This window comes from Pleurodeles waltl, chromosome 9 (assembly GCF_031143425.1).
Source record: "Pleurodeles waltl isolate 20211129_DDA chromosome 9, aPleWal1.hap1.20221129, whole genome shotgun sequence".
Lineage (NCBI taxonomy): Eukaryota > Metazoa > Chordata > Amphibia > Caudata > Salamandridae > Pleurodeles > Pleurodeles waltl.
The window spans coordinates 735,785,660-735,801,624 of NC_090448.1; the positions used below are offsets into that span (position 1 = coordinate 735,785,660).

At 46.4% G+C, this 15,965-nt stretch overlaps 1 protein-coding gene across 1 annotated transcript in view; it reads right to left on the reverse strand.

Annotated features, from left to right (window-relative positions):
* The window catches only part of SART1 (spliceosome associated factor 1, recruiter of U4/U6.U5 tri-snRNP), a 748,174-nt gene that overhangs the window by 531,656 nt on the left and 200,553 nt on the right, over positions 1-15,965 (reverse strand). The window lies entirely within an intron of this gene.

Here is a 15,965-nt window from a genome sequence, read left to right on the forward strand (position 1 = left end):
AACAGGCAGAAAATGGGGGTAACTTTCCTACATATGGGATTTAGCTATTGGCAGATGGGATATATCTGTCACCGTTGTGACGGACTAACTCTTCCACCAATATCTAAATCAGGACCTAAGTCACCTTTCCTCAGCCCCTTCAAGTCCAAACAGTAATGCTTTGCAAAGGTGTGGACAGAAGCCTTAGTCACCGCTTTGCATCTCTGCAATGGGACCTTCCTTTGCCAAAGCTGAAGAAGATTTCACTCCATTTGAGAGAGCTCAGATTCCCTCAGGTGGTTCTTTGTGAGCCAAGGTGAAGAAATCTGAATGCACAAGATGACCCACTTTGACTACATCATCTTGTGGATGACTTCCCTTCAGCTTGCCAGTGTGGCCTGTGAAGAGCTGGTTGTCAATTCAGAAGTCTTCACTATGTCATTACAAATGCTGACAGCTCTCTCTTGGAGTCCAGCTTATGTAGCCTCTCTTCCTCTTCAGTAAGATGCAGAGAAGGTAAGGTGATAAACTGCCACAAATGAAAGCGTAACCACCGTAAGCAGGTGAGCACCCCTGGTTTTAAGAACCAGTTTTTCAGGGAACAAGGTAGCGAAAGATGGCTTGAAGTTAAGTGACTGCTACTCACTGACAACACTTGCTGGCTTTATAGTTGCAAGAAAACGTTCTCAACATTAAGCAGTCACAACCGGCAACTGTGTAATGGCTTAATCGAGGAACATGTTAAAAAAGTAAGAACCAGATTAACATCCCACTGTATTATAAGAAAAGGGTAGGCAGAAACATGTTGGTGAGGCTCTTTAGAATCCTCATAGCTATTGTTGACCTAAAGAGAGAGGGTTGATCCTGTTGAGCTATTAAGAGTCTAAAGCGTAAGGTGTCTGATAAGTGGGCCCTAGGAGGGTCTACACCATTGTCAGTACATCATTTAACAAACCTACTTCATCTCCCAGAATATACTGTTTTGGTGGCGTGTCTGCAGGCACTCTGGAGAATATTCACCACTTGAGGAGGTATAGAAAATGTATTCAGATTACCATGCTCAATCTCTTGGCATGAAGATGGAGGTTCTGGAGTTTGAGGTGCAACACCTACACCTGCCAATCCGAGAGAAAGTCTACCTTGTGATGAAGATGGAGGAGAGGGCACAAGGAGATGTGCATCAGACCTGCATACCATACCAGTCTTGGCCAGTCCGGGGGGGGGGGGGGTGAAATTAACTTAGGATAGAACAGGTCAAGATGAATCCTTCCTCAGCACTGGATGAATCAAAGGTATAGTGGGGAAATGCATAGTCAGGTGGAAAGCTCCACTTGAAGCAGAACGCAACCCCCCAAAGCTCTGTGCAAAAGACACTGGAAGGTACAGCACTGAGTGCTGAGTTTTGTTGTGCACGGCGATATCGTCCACCTGAGGTTAACCCCAAAGATCAAAGATGAATCTGACCACCTATAAGTGAAGTCGTCAAGGTGACACTGATTGAGACTGCAAACTTGGACATTCACAATCCGAGCCACATGAGTAGCTATTAGCCAAATCTGATGCTGGTGTGCCCAAGACAAGAGCCGTAGTGATTCTCAACAGAGAAGATTCAACTATATAACTATAACCATATACGGCTTGCTGATGCAACACATCACAGGGATGTTGTCCGTCAAGATCTGGACAGACTGACAGCAAAGGCATGGCAGTCAGGCTTTGAACACTAGCCGAATCGCTGGTAGTTACAGCAGATTGATAACCAACATTTGCTCTTATGGTAGCTGATATCCAGATCCTCCAGATGAGCTCCTCACCCAAGGGTGGAAGGATGCATGATGACTCTGCTCTACTGGTTGAGCCTGAAACTGAGTTTGCTGCAACAAGTTGTTTTCTACACTCCACCACATCAAATCTATGGAAATTCTGATGGGACATTATAGAGCTCTGCCATGTTTGGGGCAACTGCCAGAAAAGGCACCACTGGAGGGCTCTGAGGTGGCAGCATGTGTGAGTGGCCAGCAGAATGCAAGAAGCTAGAAGATGCAAGACCATTAGGACTGGAACTTGACTGGAAGTGGTGCTCAGTTGTGAAATATCGGAATCATAGCCTGAACATCTTGTATCTTGTGAGCAGATGGGAAGGCTTGATTTGAAACAGTGTCCAGTACTGCCACTAGAAACCGGATGCGATAAGAGGGCATCAAATGAGATTTGGTTTTACTGATAGAAAGCCCATCTCAAACAGCAGGGACTATACAGCTTGAAGTGTTACAACACCATCTGTGGTGGATCTGTTTTAAATAAGCCAGTTGTCCAGCTAAAGAAACACTGGGATCACTGTGCGTCCGAGATGAGCAGCAACTACAGGGAGTGCAGAATTATTAGGCAAGTTGTATTTTTGAGGATTAATTTTATTATTGAACAACAACCATGTTCTCAATGAACCCAAAAAACTCATAAATATCAAAGCTGAATATTTTTGGAAGTAGTTTTTAGTTTGTTTTTAGTTTTAGCTATGTTAGGGGGATATCTGTGTGTGCAGGTGACTATTACTGTGCATAATTATTAGGCAACTTAACAAAAAACAAATATATACCCATTTCAATTATTTATTATTACCAGTGAAACCAATATAACATCTCAACATTCACAAATATACATTTCTGACATTCAAAAACAAAACAAAAACAAATCAGTGACCAATATAGCCACCTTTCTTTGCAAGGACACTCAAAAGCCTGCCATCCATGGATTCTGTCAGTGTTTTGATCTGTTCACCATCAACATTGCGTGCAGCAGCAACCACAGCCTCCCAGACACTGTTCAGAGAGGTGTACTGTTTTCCCTCCTTGTAAATCTCACATTTGATGATGGACCACAGGTTCTCAATGGGGTTCAGATCAGGTGAACAAGGAGGCCATGTCATTAGATTTCCTTCTTTTATACCCTTTCTTGCCAGCCACGCTGTGGAGTACTTGGACGCGTGTGATGGAGCATTGTCCTGCATGAAAATCATGTTTTTCTTGAAGGATGCAGACTTCTTCCTGTACCACTGCTTGAAGAAGGTGTCTTCCAGGAACTGGCAGTAGGACTGGGAGTTGAGCTTGACTCCATCCTCAACCCGAAAAGGCCCCACATGCTCATCTTTGATGATACCAGCTCAAACCAGTACTCCACCTCCACCTTGCTGGCGTCTGAGTCGGACTGGAGCTCTCTGCCCTTAACCAAGCCAGCCACGGGCCCATCCATCTGGCCCATCAAGACTCACTCTCATTTCATCAGTCCATAAAACCTTAGAAAAATCAGTCTTGAGATATTTCTTGGCCCAGTCTTGACGTTTCAGCTTGTGTGTCTTGTTCAGTGGTGGTCGTCTTTCAGCCTTTCTTACCTTGGCCATGTCTCTGAGTATTGCACACCTTGTGCTTTTGGGCACTCCAGTGATGTTGCAGCTCTGAAATATGGCCAAACTGGTGGCAAGTGGCATCGTGGCAGCTGCACGCTTGACTTTTCTCAGTTCATGGGCAGTTATTTTGCGCCTTGGTTTTTCCACACGCTTCTTGCGACCCTGTTGACTATTTTGAATGAAACGCTTGATTGTTCGATGATCACGCTTCAGAAGCTTTGCAATTTTAAGAGTGCAGCATCCCTCTGCAAGATATCTCTCTATTTTTGACTTTTCTGAGCCTGTCAAGTCCTTCTTTTGACCCATTTTGCCAAAGGAAAGGAAGTTGCCTAATAATTATGCACACCTGATATAGGGTGTTGATGTCATTAGACCACACCCCTTCTCATTACAGAGATGCACATCACCTAATATGCTTAATTGGTAGTAGGCTTTCGAGCCTATACAGCTTGGAGTAAGACAACATGCATGAAGAGGATGATGTGGTCAAAATACTCATTTGCCTAATAATTCTGCACTCCCTGTAATGTCTTCAGGAAGACACGCGGAACTAAAGTCAGTCCACATGGAAGGACTGAAATGGTAATGTGCTGATCCCACTTTGAAGCGTAGATACTCCTTGTGCAAAGGCTGAATAGGTCAATGAAATTACACGCCCTGCAGGAAGACCGACTGTTAGAAATGGGGTCTTTGGTTGGCAGTCAGGTTACCCTTTGTCCAAGCAAGGACCCTAGTCAGGGTAAGTCACACGCAATCCAAATTACCCTATGCCCACCCTCCGGTAGCTTGGCACTGAGCAGTCAGGCTTAACTTAGAAGGCAATGTGTAAAATATTTGTGCAATAAATCATGCAATAACACAGTAGAACAACACAAAAATACACCACACAGTGTGAAAAATATATAATATGTATTTGGTAAAATGCAGGTCAAAACGATTAAGATGCAATAAGTATATGTTAAGATATCACTGTAAAAATGATATAAAGTGTCTTTAAGTCTCTTAAAAGTAACAAATGTCTCTTGCAAGCACAAAGTACCTGGTTTGCGTTCAAAATCTCTGCAAGGAACTGCAGAGGAGGAGATGCGTGGAACACAGGGAGACGTGCGTTGATTTCTCGGGCCACACAAGTCGATGCGTTGTTTATTTTTCACGCAGGGAAGGCTTTGAGTCGATTTCCGGCGCTCGGTCTTGGATCCTCTACGGGTTGCAGGGTTTACACGCGCCCGGGGACGATGTGTTGAATTCTGACGCTGGCAGGATGAAGTCACAGGGGCTGCGTCGATTCGGTGGGCGTTGCGTGGAAATTTCTACCGCACAGCAGAAGTCGGGCTGCGTCATTCTGGCTAGGCTTGGCGTCGATCCGGTGGGCCGTGCGCCAAATTTCCAGTCGCTACGCTGGCGCTGCATCGATCTTCTCCTTGCAAAGTCGAGCTGCGTCATTCAGGTTCAGCATGTGGTGAATTTTTCACCACGATGCAGGCTGTGCGTCGGCTTCCGCCGCACAGGGAGTTGTTCTTGCAAGAATGAAGTCTTTTTGGCCCTGAGACTTCAGGGAACAGGAGGCAAGCTATATCCAAGCCCTTGGAGAGCACTCCTCAGCACAGCCAGAGATCAGCTAGGCAGCAGGCAACAGCAAGGCAGCAGTCCTCCTCAGAAAGCAGTCCAGTGAGTCTCTTGGGCAACCAGGCAGTTCTTCTTGGCAGGTTCTGGTTCTCTTCTCCAGGAAGTGTCTGAGTGGGTAGGGGCAGAGGCCCTGTTTGATTACCCAAATGTGCCTTTGCAGTGGGGAGACTTCAAAGTGTGACTTAGAAGTGCACAAGGTTCCCTTTCAGTTCAATCCTGTCTGCCAGGGTCCCAGTAGGGGTGTGGCAGTCCTTTGTGTGAGGGCAGGCTACTATCCTTTGACATGTAAGTGGCAGGCCCTCCACCCTTCCAGGCCAGGAAACCCCATTCAACATGCAGATGTATGCAATTGGGCTGAGCATCCTGTGTTTGGGGTTTGTCTGAGTGAATGCACAAGGAGGTTGTCAACTGAACCTAGCCAGATGTGGATTGTAAGGCACAGAAGGATTTAAGTGCAGAAAAATGCTCACTTTCTAAAAGTGGCATTTCTAAAATAGTAATATTAAATCCAACTTCACCAGTTAGCAGTATTTTGTATTACCATTCTGGCCATACTAAATATGACCTTCCTACTCTTTTCAGATCAGCATCTACCACTCAAACAGTATATGAGGGTAGCCATAATGTTAGCCTATGCAAGGAGCAGGCCTCACAGTAGTGAAAAAACAATTTAGGAGTTTTACACTACAAGGACATGTAAACTACACAGGTACATGTCCTTCTTCTTGTCTACACAGCACCCTGCCCTATGCATTACTTAGGGCCTACCTTAGGGGAGACATATGTAGAAAAAGGGGAGTTTTAGGCTTGGCAAGTACTTTTAAATGCCAAGTTGAATTGGCAGTGAAACTGCACACAGGCCTTGGAATGGCAGGCCTGAGACATGGTTAAGGGGCTACTTAAGTGGGTGGCACAACCAGTGCTGCAGGCTCACTAGTAGCATTTAATCAACAGGCCCTGGGCACAAACAGTGCACTTTACAAGGGACTTATAAGTAAATTAAATAAGCCAATTGCGTAAGATCCAATGTTTAAGGGAGAGAGGATATGCACTTTATCACTGGTTAGCAGTGGTAAAGTGCGTAAAGTCCTAAAACCAGCAATAACAGTGTCCACAAAGTGGAGGGAGGCAGGCACAAAGTTAGGGGTGACCACCCTAAGGCTGTCAGGTCTAACACAGACATTATCCAGACTCCAATTTTCAGTGTAAGTAGCGTCGTGCGAGGTGCAGCATTTTTAACTTGTCCTTTCACAAGAACTGGTTCAGAACCCTTAGGTCTAGGATTGGACAAAGACAACTTTCTTTATTTTGGAACCAGGAAGTACCTGGAGTAGAATCCCTACCCCCTTCCTGCTGAGGCACTAGTCCCACCATCCCATTTTGTAGTAAGATCACCGCCTCCTGCTGAATAATTGGAAGGTGGTCTGGTGTAGGGGACAGGGAGGTGAGTATAGCTGTGGAAAATTACTAAGGGAGCCTCCTTTCCACAATTTGCAAGAAGCTTTTTTTCCCGAAGTAATGGATGGCCTTCCAGCTTGTGGAAAGGAGGATACCCACCCTCCAATGGCCCCCCTGTGTTCCAACAAGAGATAACTAGGGATTCATCTGTGTGGTGGCTGGAGTGGAGGACAAGGAATAAGGTGGAGGGAGATGCAGGTAAAGGCTCCTACATTTGCCAAAAATCTCATACAGGCAGTATAATGGGTTGGCTAGCCGCTGTTAGGAGAATTGGGCCTACTGTGTGCCTCAAAAGGACAAACCTATGGTATTGCCAGCAATCCTGTTTCTGAGGTCAGGTTCTGATCCAAGGCAGGGGCTGAAAGATTGGGATCATCGCTTGAATGCCCTGGATTCTGATATCGGGAAGCGTCTGAGGAGCCAGGTTTGATTTCAGCATGTTGATATTGAATACCAAAGATGAAATGAGGTTTGCCTTAGTCTGGAGATGGCCGATAACTGCCTGGGGCAGGCCTGCCAACAAGTCGCCGAGGTAGGGGGAAGACTGTGACCCCTGACCTCCAAAGATGTGCTGCCACCACAGCCATCACTTTTGTGAACACCAAAGTGGCCCTGGTAAGACAAAAGAAGAGCACCGCTATTTAGAAATGCCTGCCATATCACGAACCGCAGGACGGATATATGGAAATAGGCATCCTGTAGGTCCAATGCCACCATCCAGTCTCCAGGGTGGAGGCCAGTCAAGATCTGGGCCAGTGTGAACATCCTGCATTTTTCCTTCAGGAGGAAGGCATTAAGAGGGCACAGGTCTAAATTAGGAGGAAGTCCTCTGTCCTTCTTGGGTCCTAGAAAATAGTGGGAAAAATAATTACGTCTGGTTTCTGGTGCAAGCACACTCTCAATAGCCCCTTTGGCCAAATGGGCTTGCAGTTCCTTCTTCAAAACAGACAGATGGCCCTGGGTCAGTAGTTGGGAGATGATGGAAGGTGCAGCGGCATGGAAAGGAAGGAAAGGGTGTACCCTTTTGAAACAATTTGCAGAACCTGCCTGTCCAATGTTATGGCCTTCCAACCATATGCTGGGGCTGCAGATGACAGGGTCACTCAGTGGTCAGAGCTACTTATTGGCCTTAACCCCAGGGGTGGTTAGCTCCTTAGGGGGCTAATTAGGCTGATGGTAAGAGGTACACCTGCTGAAGCCACAAAATGAATGGTAAGGATAATGTGGCCAGTGAGACTGATCAGCCCAGAGAGTATACAGTGGCCCTACTCTCCCTGTACTAGTGTAGAGAAGAATCAGCTTTGTCCCCAAACAGGTGATTCACATCAAAAGGCATGCCCATAAGAGACAATAGGACATCACCTGAAAAAACGGTTGACCACAGACAAGTGTGGCGGCAAATGGTGACACTACAACCAACGGCCCACCCGATTGAACAGTTGGTGTCAAAGTTAAAACGAATTGTAAACTAGGGCAGGTCATGGCCATCCTGTTTAGTCTGGGCAAGGACAAGTCTGAGGTCTTCAGGAACGCCTGGGAGGACTTGAGCCTCGAAATCAAAAGGGCATGTGAACAGCTCTACAAGAGGCAGCTGGCATTCACTGATCTAGGATCAAAGCTGGTGGAAGAGAAGACTCTCTTTCAAAATGTCTCCACCCATTCGGACTCCCTATGGAGGGAGAAAGTGGAAAAGAGCTTGGATTCATCCAGCTTGTAGATGCCTGCATCATCAAGCATTCAGGGAAGGTGAGCTGAGAGAGAAACACAGAGTTGCCCAGAGCAGGGTGATGGAGTCCTGCATTCTGGTGTCTGGTTGGGGGACTGGAGCAAGGTTTGGCCCAAGTTTGGCTTAAGAACCACTCTCCTCATTTGCAGGACCAAGGAGTGAGAGTAGCCCAAATAGAGGTGAGGCACCGAATCCACTAGCTTCTTGTCGGTCATCATACCAATTCTCTACACGGTATGGCTACTCGATCTCATCACCTGCATCGTAATCATTGTCTGAATTCGTGCCAAACAGGGAATACATAGTATGCATTCTTCTTTGCGGAGGTGGCAGGCTGAGTGGACGAAGTGGCGTCTCAGCAGCAGCCAGCAACGGCATCGGTCAAGGTCAAACCGGCACCAGGTCTGAGTCAATAGGTACCTTGTCTTCCAGCACTGATGGAGTTTACATCAGCGTCTAAGTTCCTGGAACTGGATTGGGAGTGAAACCAGTGGCAAACTCTGCAGTTGGCTCGGATGGTGAACCCGCCAGTGGCATTCCAGATAAAGGGCCTCTCAGCTCTGTGGGGCCCTTGGCGCGCGGAGTCGGCAAGGTTCCCAAAAGGTGGAGCATGGCCTCAAATAACTTTTTAATCTGTTTCAGAGTGAACGGACCCAGAAACTCAAGTTGTGCCGGAAGAAGCTGCAGTAAAGGCTACAATGTCTGTAGACTTCACAAATAAGACCGAGATGTATGGTGCGACCCTGCACTTTTTCAGGGGACTATCAGTGGCAGAAAGGGGCAGAGTCCTGCTCAGATTTCTTGTGTTTCTTCTTCGACTTACCGAACGATTTAGATCAAGTTCAAAACCATTCTCTGGAATGACTCCTAAATCTGGAACAAGACTGGGATCAAATTTTTAACTTGCACCAGTCTCGTCCAGCACGATGTGGATTTCCGCCTTGCTGTCTCGTATGGCATTCGGGTTCAGTCACTGCAGGCTTTAGAGTTGTGAATTGATACTAGGCACCAAAGGCAAATCTGATGAGGATTTGTCACAGACATTTGTTTGCAACAGTCCATATAGTGTTTAAAACCTGTTTTGGGAGGTGACATTTCCCTTGCACATTGAAAATATTTTGGAAGAGGTAAGGATCTTAAAGAGACAAGTAGTTCCGGGTCTGCACCTGGTGGCACAGAAAGAAATAAGAAAGGAATGGATGTCTGGGAGTAGCACCTATATAGGTCCACACATCTTTTCCGGGGAGGAACGAAGTCAGTGTGGAACCACATGGCACCACTTACCAGTGCACAGAGGTAATGCTTTAGCGTTTCTGAATCCAGTCTGACACCTGGTGAATATTAAAAATAAAAAAAAATGAATCTGTGGCTAGTCGTCTATATCAGATCCGTCAAACAGGAGATCAATTAGGGTCAATTTAACATTTTGAGTAAATCTCAAATTTCTAAGCCATGCACACAGAGATATGGAAGTTCCCAAAGCTCAGGCGGCGGAGTCTGCCATATCCAGACTTGACTAAATGTCTTGCTTTTCAGCAGTTTGTCCACGCCTCACCAACTCTGTGAAATAGGGCTGAAGGTGGTCAGGTAAGTTAGGGATCACCAGCTGTGCCATGTCTCATAGGGCCGTGAGTATACCGCTACATCAAATGAGTCGTATTAAGGGACTGACAGACCATGCTGCTAGCTGAAAAGGACTTTTTGCAATTTATTCCAATTTCTTGGATTTTCTGTTGGTGGGCGCGGTGAGGAAAGATCCTTGCCCAATTTTTGATGAGCAGGAGCGATGGACGACAATGCTCTTTGGTGATGGATGGTGAAAAATGCCTTGTCACTAGAAGCTGGTCTATATCTTTTAGCCAACACTCTGTTGACGGCAGGAGTAGTATGTAGGAAGTTGGCTCTGTATGTGCTATTTCAAAGTAAGGAATAGCATGCACAGAGTCCAAGGGTTCCCCTTAGAGGTAAAATAGTGGTAAAAATAGATAATACTAATGCTCTATTTTGTGGTAGTGTGGTCGAGCAGTAGGCTTATCCAAGGAGTAGTGTTAAGCATTTGTTGTACATACACATAGACAATAAATGAGGTACACACACTCAGAGACAAATCCAGCCAATAGGTTTTTGTATAGAAAAATATCTTTTCTTAGTTTATTTTAAGAACCACAGGTTCAAATTCTACATGTAATATCTCATTCGAAAGGTATTGCAGGTAAGTACTTTAGGAACTTCAAATCCTCAAAATTGCATGTATACTTTTCCAGTTATTCACAAATAGCTGTTTTAAAAGTGGACACTTAGTGCAATTTTCACAGTTCCTAGGGGAGGTAAGTATTTGTTAGGTTAACCAGGTAAGTAAGACACTTACAGGGCTTAGTTCTTGGTCCAAGGTAGCCCACCGTTGGGGGTTCAGGGCAACCCCAAAGTCACCACACCAGCAGCTCAGGGCCGGTCAGGTGCAGAGTTCAAAGTGGTGCCCAAAACGCATAGGCTAGAATGGAGAGAAGGGGGTGCCCCGGTTCCGGTCTGCTTGCAGGTAAGTACCCGCGTCTTCGGAGGGCAGACCAGGGGGGTTTTGTAGGGCACCGGGGGGGACACAAGTCCACACAGAAATTTCACCCTCAGCAGCGCGGGGGCGGCCGGGTGCAGTGTAGAAACAAGCGTCGGGTTTTCAATGTTAGTCTATGAGAGATCTCGGGATCTCTTCAGCGCTGCAGGCAGGCAAGGGGGGGATTCCTCGGGGAAACCTCCACTTGGGCAAGGGAGAGGGACTCCTGGGGGTCACTTCTCCAGTGAAAGTCCGGTCCGTCAGGTCCTGGGGGCTGCGGGTGCAGGGTCTCTCCCAGGCGTCGGGACTTTAGGTTCAAAGAGTCGCGGTCAGGGGAAGCCTCGGGATTCCCTCTGCAGGCGGCGCTGTGGGGGCTCAGGGGGGACAGGTTTTGGTACTCACAGTATCAGAGTAGTCCTGGGGTCCCTCCTGAGGTGTTGGATCGCCACCAGCCGAGTCGGTGTCGCCGGGTGCAGTGTTGCAAGTCTCACGCTTCTTGCGGGGAGCTTGCAGGGTTCTTTCAAGGCTGCTGGAAACAAAGTTGCAGCCTTTCTTGGAGCAGGTCCGCTGTCCTCGGGAGTTTCTTGTCTTTTCGAAGCAGGGGCAGTCCTCAGAGGATGTCGAGGTCGCTGGTCCCTTTGGAAGGCGTCGCTGGAGCAGGATCTTTGGAAGGCAGGAGACAGGCCGGTGAGTTTCTGGAGCCAAGGCAGTTGTCGTCTTCTGGTCTTCCGCTGCAGGGGTTTTCAGCTGGGCAGTCCTTCTTCTTGTAGTTGCAGGAATCTGATTTTCTAGGGTTCAGGGTAGCCCTTAAATACAAAATTTAAGGGCGTGTTTAGGTCTGGGGGGTTAGTAGCCAATGGCTACTAGCCCTGAGGGTGGGTACACCCTCTTTGTGCCTCCTCCCAAGGGGAGGGGGTCACAATCCTAACCCTATTGGGGGAATCCTCCATCTGCAAGATGGAGGATTTCTAAAAGTTAGAGTCACCTCAGCTCAGGACACCTTAGGGGCTGTCCTGACTGGCCAGTGACTCCTCCTTGTTTTTCTCATTATTTTCTCCGGCCTTGCCGCCAAAAGTGGGGCCTGGCCGGAGGGGGCGGGCAACTCCACTAGCTGGAGTGTCCTGCTGGGTTGGCACAAAGGAGGTGAGCCTTTGAGGCTCACCGCCAGGTGTGACAATTCCTGCCTGGGGGAGGTGTTAGCATCTCCACCCAGTGCAGGCTTTGTTACTGGCCTCAGAGTGACAAAGGCACTCTCCCCATGGGGCCAGCAACATGTCTCGGTTTGTGGCAGGCTGCTAAAACTAGTCAGCCTACACAGATAGTCGGTTAAGTTTCAGGGGGCACCTCTAAGGTGCCCTCTGTGGTGTATTTTACAATAAAATGTACACTGGCATCAGTGTGCATTTATTGTGCTGAGAAGTTTGATACCAAACTTCCCAGTTTTCAGTGTAGCCATTATGGTGCTGTGGAGTTCGTGTTTGACAGACTCCCAGACCATATACTCTTATGGCTACCCTGCACTTACAATGTCTAAGGTTTTGTTTAGACACTGTAGGGGTACCATGCTCATGCACTGGTACCCTCACCTATGGTATAGTGCACCCTTCCTTAGGGCTGTAAGGCCTGCTAGAGGGGTGGCTTACCTATACTGCATAGGCAGTGAGAGGCTGGCATGGCACCCTGAGGGGAGTGCCATGTCGACTTACTCGTTTTGTCCTCACTAGCACACACAAGCTGGCAAGCAGTGTGTCTGTGCTGAGAGAGAGGTCTCCAGGGTGGCATAAGACATGCTGCAGCCCTTAGAGACCTTCCTTGGCATCAGGGCCCTTGGTACTAGAAGTACCAGTTACAAGGGACTTATCTGGATGCCAGGGTCTGCCAATTGTGGATACAAAAGTACAGGTTAGGGAAAGAACACTGGTGCTGGGGCCTGGTTAGCAGGCCTCAGCACACTTTCAATTGCAAACATAGCATCAGCAAAGGCAAAAAGTCAGGGGGCAACCATGCCAAGGAGGCATTTCCTTACATAGTAGTAGTGGGATTCTCTGACAAAGAAAGGTTTTAAAATTCAAGAGCTTCTGCAGCCCTTTGTATGACTGCATGGCATGATGAGAGCTTGGGTGATAGCAAGCCAGACGAGGAGTAGAGTTCCCAATCACACGAAGTATCAAAGACACACACAAACTTGAGTCCCATGAAGTCTAGGTCCATAGTGCTGGACTGCCCATTACCATCACAGTCAGTGTCCTGACTTTGTTCCACCGGGGGGGCCTGAAACTCCAAAACAATAGAATCTGGCCTCTGGGAGACGCTGTGTTTGTATTCTAGATCTGTTTTTTGTAGGCATTTCCATCAGAGACAAAGGATCTAAGGCAGAGACTTGTTCTGGAGAGGAAGCTGCAGCACTAATGGCATAATTTGCAGTAGCAGTGGTGAAGTATGACCCACACCAAAGTGTGATTGTTGTGATGTGGAAAGGTGGTGGCGTCAAATGTGGCCCTAAAGTTGAATAAAGACAAACGAGGGACTGGAAGATTGACTGGTGCAGTGCACGTTCTCCCAATATACACTGTAAATGTCAATAGGTGCTCTGTTCCAGATAACAGGGGAATGTTCAACCCCTCTCACATCAGCACACACACTCTGAATATGAGAACGCTGACAGGATAAGCGGTGTAGCAGTTTACCATTACAGCACATGAATATCCTGACTGATTTTTACCGTAGGTCCTAGTGGAGTGACGACTTCTTCTGACTATGGTTTCTAGAAGTTTTGTGCTAGTACACACAACTGCAGTGAGTAAGAATTGCTCTCTTTTTTAATGAACAATACTGTATTCATACATGACATGTTCTGGAGAAGGATTTTCATTCTAGTCCTGATGAAGCGCCGATAGATCCTGTCGGACAAGTTTTAGGCGCAAAACATGTTGACTTTGAGTTGGGGTTGAAGTCCTTGTGCTCGACCTGGCAAATGTAATGAGTGTGGGATCGTTATTTCCCTGTCACTTTTACTGTGTTTTTAATCTTGACCGGGTCCTCGCTTTTCATTAAATCATTTTTATATTGAGGAAGTACCCAAGCCAATTTTAATTTTCTTTTTTCTCTCCAGCAGTCCTCTCAGTAACCTTCAAAAAATTATTTTTGTACTGAGAGACCCTCAATGGCTTGATGGTCCCACGTCGGACCTCACCATACATTGCAGTGCCAGTCTGCTGTGGAGTAGAGCCCGATGATGCATGAGGGATATTGCTTCCGAGTGTGTGTGCCGATGTGAGAGGGGTTGAACATTACCCTGTTATCTGGAAGAGAGCACCTATTGATATTTACAGCCCTAAAGTTGATGCTTGCATCAGCCAGTGGTTTGGGGGACTGTGAAAGGAAAGGCGTGAATAACTAAAGCATATGATGACAGCATAGTACGAAATGTGTATCTCGTAGGGCCCATGTGGCTTGAAGGCAAAGCAGACGGACAAGGGCCCTGTGAAAAACATGTGTCGATTTTGTGGTCTCTCTGAAGGCAGAGTTGCACTGCTGGAGGCTAGAATTGGAATGGTAGATTGTCCATCTCACTCAGAGCAGGGAGCTCCCTACCCGCGCATTCTCTGTCCATCGCTTGACACAAGTTCCACCTACTTCGGAGATTTTCAGAGGAAGCTGGTGGAAATTTCTGGGTAAGACTCCTTTCCATATGATATAGCGATGATCTTCCCTGGTTTTGGATTTTCCTCAACAATTTCTTGTTTTCTTACCTTGTCTTCTTTTCAATGAGTTTCAGCAATGCTTACAGACCAAACGGCAGAAAAAAAAATCTGAAGATGGGGACCACACGTAGAGACTTCTAGGGAGGGTGTTTGATGTAAGAAGAGACTGAACTAAGCACCAAATAATAAGGACCACTGATGCCCAAAACAGAAGCGAAAAAATAAATAAAAAAATAAATTAAAAAAAAAGACTACTATACAAGAGGAGAGGTCTAAACCCTACCACTAGTTGGTGAAATAATGCACAGCATGTGACTCCAGAAAAGATTCACACTGCAAGCTCAGTGAAAGATCCGTCTCGCCCACTCTTTTTCCACGTCAAAGGATTAAGGCACAATATCAGCTTACAAACGTATTGTCAAGGTAGGAATTCATTGGAGAGTACCAATTTACTATTGTAACTCCACCTCCACCAACGTGTATGATATATTGGTGGTCAATACTGTGAAACTGTGCAGTCAATAAAAGCACGTGTCAATATGAAAAACTAATTTGTTTTCAAAAGCCAATAGTTACTTGTCTTTTTTGACAAAAACAATGTACTCTCCACCGCCCAAACAGGATCAAGCCTGAATGGAGGCAAGAAAATCCACACCCATTGCCATTTGGGATAACCACATCTTCCAACTTTCACACAGTACAACAATTTATGGGGCAATATTGTATTTCTCAGAACCAGGGTACATTATATGGAGTAAAAATTGATGTTTCGACCCTACAAAAGGAGGTGCATCATATTCCACATTCACTGCAGAAGAGTGTCAGAGCCTTGGGGGACTCTCTGGACCCCAGATTCCCATGAGGATGGAAGTAAAGTCTAACTGCTACACCTTATTTCTTGCATTACTGGCATAATTATGTTCAGATGGTGCTTCTAAATTTGTCCTGATGAAGACCAGGTCTAAAATGACTCTTTAGGGGTCCGAACTACAACAATACTTATGATCCAGGAAATTAAAAAAACATTCACTGTGCATTGAAGACAAACATAATGACTAATAGCACTGTCTGCATAGAATCAGTTTGGCCAGTTCAGCTATGACTTATTAGTTTGAACTGCTATTCACAATTTCTTTGTCACAATTTACATACACTGCACTGTCTCACTTCTTCCTTTCTTTGAGGCATTTTATACATTACTGGAATATGTTATTAAGATTAGAATGATTTATCATGACCTGTGTGCTTGTTATTTCTATTTGATTTTTACCCACCGAAGGGACCTGCTAAGGGTCACATATCTAGAGGAGTATGAAATGAATAAGTCCATTAAATCCACTGTTTTTCTTACCACAGTGCAATACAAGATCACTTTACAGAGACTAAGCAACCCGTGGTCCTTGCTACTACCCAAGGCAGGAGGTCTTTCCATTTAAAGCAAAAACACTCAGAGCTTCCTAGCTAGGACACACCATGGGCCAACGCTCTCCCAATTAGATACAGAAAACAAGGGCTGCTTCT